We start from the raw sequence: 4,695 nt of genomic DNA, 5'->3' as shown, positions 1-4,695 counted from the left end.
AAAAAAAAAAAAAAAAGACAAGCTTTGCGCAGTGGCAGTATCGTAGCCAATGAGGTTTATCCGAGGCACAATTATTGCTAATTGAAAAAAAAAGACAAACAAAATTGTTTGCTGGAAAAAGCAATAGGAACAACACTCATATGCATTTGCCTCTTCCACATGCACGTAATTATAAATAAAGTACTTTTTGAAAAAGAAACTCAGTATTGCCCTTGGTCTTTGCAGAGCCATTGCTAGCTTTGTCCTTAGCAGGTCACTCGAACACATTACCATCGACTCAATCATCAATTAAGCAAATACAGGGCTCAGAGAGAGACCAAGAAGAACACAGTAGCTTTTCTTCTTTTGTCTTGAGTACTTATTCTTGATAGCCACTGTTAAAAATATTTTATTTACTTTATGTGCATGGTGCTTTTCCAGCTTGTATGTCTGTGCACCACATGTGGGAGGTATCTGCAGAGACTAGAAGAGAGCACTGGGTCTCTGGAACTGCAGTGACAGGTGGTTATTATCTATCATATAGGTTCTGGGAACTGAACACAGATCTTCTGCAAGAGACGGTGCTGTTAACCACTGAGCCATCTCTCCAGCCAGTCATTGCTATCAGTGGTGGGTGGGTTTATGAGAGAATGAGTCCCTCCCAGAGATACAAGGTTGTTCTCAGAATAATGAAGCACCACCCCCACCCCCACATCTACGAATGCTTGCTGGTGCTTTCCCTGGCTCTGACAGATGGCTTGCACTCTCTGCAGCAGAAGCTGATATGCTAGCCAATTGTTATCGAATTCTGTCCCTCAGGAATTATAATGAATGTAAAATACTGGTAAGGATGTGAGGAAGGAATTCCTATACACTGTTACTAGGAATATAAATTAGTAGAGTTATTATAGAAAATCATATGGAGGTTCTTCCAGAAACTAAAATGAGATCTACTATATTATATATGTTATATAATATATATAAGTATATATATATATAAGTACTTATATATGCATATATACATATATAAGTACATATACTTATATATGCATATATATATATACATATATATGTCTTAGTTACAGTTTTATTGCTGTGAACAGAAACTATGACCTAGGCAACTCATAAGAACAATATTTAATTGGGGCTGGCTTAGGGGTTCAGAGGTTCAGTCCAATATCATCAAGGCAGAAGCATGGCAGTATCCAGGCCGCAAGGTGCAGGAGGAGCTAAGAGTTCTACATCTTCATGGAAGGCTGCTAGGAGAAAACTAGCTTCCAGGAAGCTAGGTCAAGGATCTTAAAGCCCATGGCCACAGTGACACACCTACTCCAACAAGGCCACACCGCCTAATAGTGCCACTCCCTGGGCCAAGCATATACAAACCATCACAATACCATTTCTGGGCTTCTGCTAAAAAAGGAAATTAGTATATCAAAGAGATAGCTGCATGTCCATATTTATGTGGCACTGTTATTATAGCTAAGACCTGGACTCCATGTAGGCATTCAGTGATGATGAATGATTAATTAAAGTGTGATACATATGCATAGTTGAATAGTATTCAGCCACAAAGGAGGATGAAATCTTGTCATATGTATGTACCTAGGTAGAGGATTTTATATTAAGTAAAATAGGTTTTATAGAAAGAGAGAGAGAAAGAGAGGGGGAAGAGAAAGAGAAATGCACTGATTTTTTTTTTCCTGTGTGGAAGTTTTAAAAACAAAATGTAATCCAAAGGATGGAACCATGGTTACTGAAGTGCAGTGGGGGAAGGCGGGTAAAGTGAGGCTGTAAGAGCTCCCTGAGCTTACCGAAATATCACACTGCAATGAGTCCATGTGCAGTTAATACGTGTTGATCACAAATAGATTTAAAGGAATTACAAATCATGTTATAGTAGTAAGAACTGCATTCATATATGCGGCAACAAAATATGCAATTAGGAAGTGTGAATGACTTAGGAGGTTAAAGCTTAGAAGCTTTTCCACCAAGCTCCTAGCTCCTGAGGGGGGCTGCTCACTGCTCCACCTGAACCAGGACACTTGCAGTCCACTGTCAGAGCTTGATCCACAAATGAAGCTGTATAAGATCTTTGATCCAAGCAAACCAGAGTCCTGTAACCTCTGTTCCTCTATGCGGGCTTGGAATGTGCTTTTCACGACTCTCTCAGGTATAGGAATGGGTTGGTATCAAATTACGCATTGCTGCTTGCTTTTGCTATTCAAAAACACTTCCAAACATGGGTTGCTCTTGTGACTGTATACTGCCTAAACTCATATGACCTTGCCTAACCTTCAGAATACCGTCAGAATATAAATTGTCTGATGCTCCGAATAAAGTTGGCCATTGCATAAGATTTTAGTCTGCCTTATTTTCAAGCTCAGCTCTCCCAGGTTCATGCTGCCAGCTATAGAGGTAACAATCCATCGTTTTAAAACCAGGAGGGTTGGTGCATGGCTTTAATTCAAGCACTTGAGACACAGAAACAGGTAGGTGGATATCTGTGAGCTTGAGGCCAGCCTGATCTACATGGGGGAGTCCAGGAATGCCAGGTCTTCATAGAGTCCCTGTTTCAAACGCAAATTTAAAAAATTTAATTATGTTGGCTGCTTAAAATACTTTACATGTTATGAAAATTGGACATAAAATTTGACTTTTGACATATAAATCTGGCACCTCCCTGAACTGGCACTAGACCCTCAAATCTTCCCATTTTAAAACCTATAGAACATATTGGCATGTCCCTAGTAAGGCCTTTTTGACCTTACCTTCAGGAGACCCTGGCCAGACAGAAGGGCCAGGGTAGCCTCCTCTAGGCCTTCTGCCCTCAGTGGAGCTGCCCAGCCCTGACTCAGTCTCAGTTCCTGATGCCTGCATTTCACCACAGCTGCCCTTCCAACTGCACATTCCATCCCTCATGTATCACCTGTACTGCAGTACTATAAAAATGGAAGAAAAGAAGGAAGGAAGGATGGGAGGAAGGGAGGAACAAAGGACATTTATTTCACCAAGTAGAAGCAACAGCTACAGCACCAGAGCGGAGGCCCCTTGTGTGAGTTAAGGTTTCCATTGCTGTGAAGAAATACCACAACCAAAGTGACTCTTATAAAGGACAGCATTTAACGGGGCTGGCTTACTGGTTCTGAGGTTCAGTCCATTATCATCATGGTGGGAAGCACGGTGGTGTCTAGGAAGGCATTGATGCTGGAGGAACTGAGAGTTCTACGTCTTGTTCAGACGACAAACAGAAGACTGACTTCTAGGAACCTAAGAGGAAGGTCTCAAAGCCCACCCCTACAGTAACATGCTTCCTACAACAAGGCCACACCTACTGCAACAAGGCCACACCTCCTATTAATGCCACTCCCCAGAGCCAAGCATATTCAAACCACCACAGATAGTTTAGCAAACCCATTTAAGTCTCCAAGGAACAGACCAAACCACACCCATTTGTGGCAAGGAGAAATCTGCACATTTATTTTTAACACTATTAGACATATAAACATCCTTCAGTCTGAAAATCTACACATATCATCCCTCCTCCCACTGGTGACTCACTCCTTACAAATCCACTCTTTTACTACTATTGAATTCCCTTCTCATCCATGAGAGTTCCAATCAGTGCGAAACAGTTTTGTTTTCAGTGTTACAGGGATTATTTTAAGGTTGGGGTGGGATTTATTCCAAAGAATACCCAACTGTGGTAGAGTGCTGTACACATGACTTAGTAAGCAACACTTGAAAACTGAACAAATATCCAGGTTTGGGATCTAAGAACTAGGGAATTGATCTATGTAAATTAACTAATTGCCCCAACAATTGTTCCTTCTTGCATCACAGCAGGCTCCATCTTGTACAAGGGCTGATGCTGAACTTTCCACACACAACTCCAAAGGCTAGTCTCACTGCTGCCTGCTAAAGGATGTTTCTCTCTGCACGTGTTCAAGTGAAAGACTACTGCAAACGCTTCCAGTTACTGTGGGAAGACCCACAATAATTTCCTGAAACCGTGAAGAGGGGCTTCACCTTTCATGTAATCATCTGTGGTCTCTAACTCTCCCTTCAGCTTAACATAATCTTCAAAGTTGAATTTAAGATGGGAACCAGTTTCTCATTGATATGGATTGTGGTCATTGCAGTCAGGGCTGTGCGGTGGTTTTGATGACTAGTGTCCCCATAGGCTCTGGTGTAGGATGGCCTGGCTTGGAGAAGCCATGAAATCCTTAGGAGGTAGAGCGTTGCAGGGGGATGTGTGTCACTTCCTGTTTTCTCTCCCTGTTCCCGCTGCCTGCTGCCATGCTTTCTTCATCATGATGCACTCTATCCCTCTGCAATCTTGAATGGGAAAATGAACTCTTCCTTCCTTGAATTGTTTCCAATCATGGTGTTTTATCACAGCAACGGAAAAGTGATTAATACAAGGTGGAAAAGGAGCCCCAGCCTATGATGCCTGGCCAGATGCTTAACTTCATCAAGAAAAATAATTACATGCACACATGCATGCACATGTGTGTGCGAGTGTGTATTTTTTTTAACAGTTTGGACCAAAACTGGGAAGAGAGAGGTGTCATTATGTCTACATATGGCACATGCATTATGTCGTCCACAGAGGTGTTCTGACTTGTAGAAAGCAGAAAGCCAGGAAATCTACATGTGTAGATTTTGCCTTTTCAGGGAGCCTAGGACCAGGACTCTTAGAAGTGGCCATTTTCT

The 4,695-nt window shown here is 41.9% G+C and overlaps 1 pseudogene; it reads left to right on the top strand.

Annotated features, from left to right (window-relative positions):
• The first annotated feature begins 20 nt into the window (after positions 1-20).
• LOC116094461 lies at positions 21-219 on the top strand (annotated as a pseudogene).
• Positions 220-4,695: the final 4,476 nt, after the last annotated feature.

This window comes from Mastomys coucha, unplaced genomic scaffold (genome assembly GCF_008632895.1).
Source record: "Mastomys coucha isolate ucsf_1 unplaced genomic scaffold, UCSF_Mcou_1 pScaffold16, whole genome shotgun sequence".
Classification (NCBI taxonomy): Eukaryota; Metazoa; Chordata; class Mammalia; order Rodentia; family Muridae; genus Mastomys; species Mastomys coucha.
Note: the sequence above shows the minus strand (reverse complement) of the source record. Positions and strands in the feature narration are given on the sequence as shown.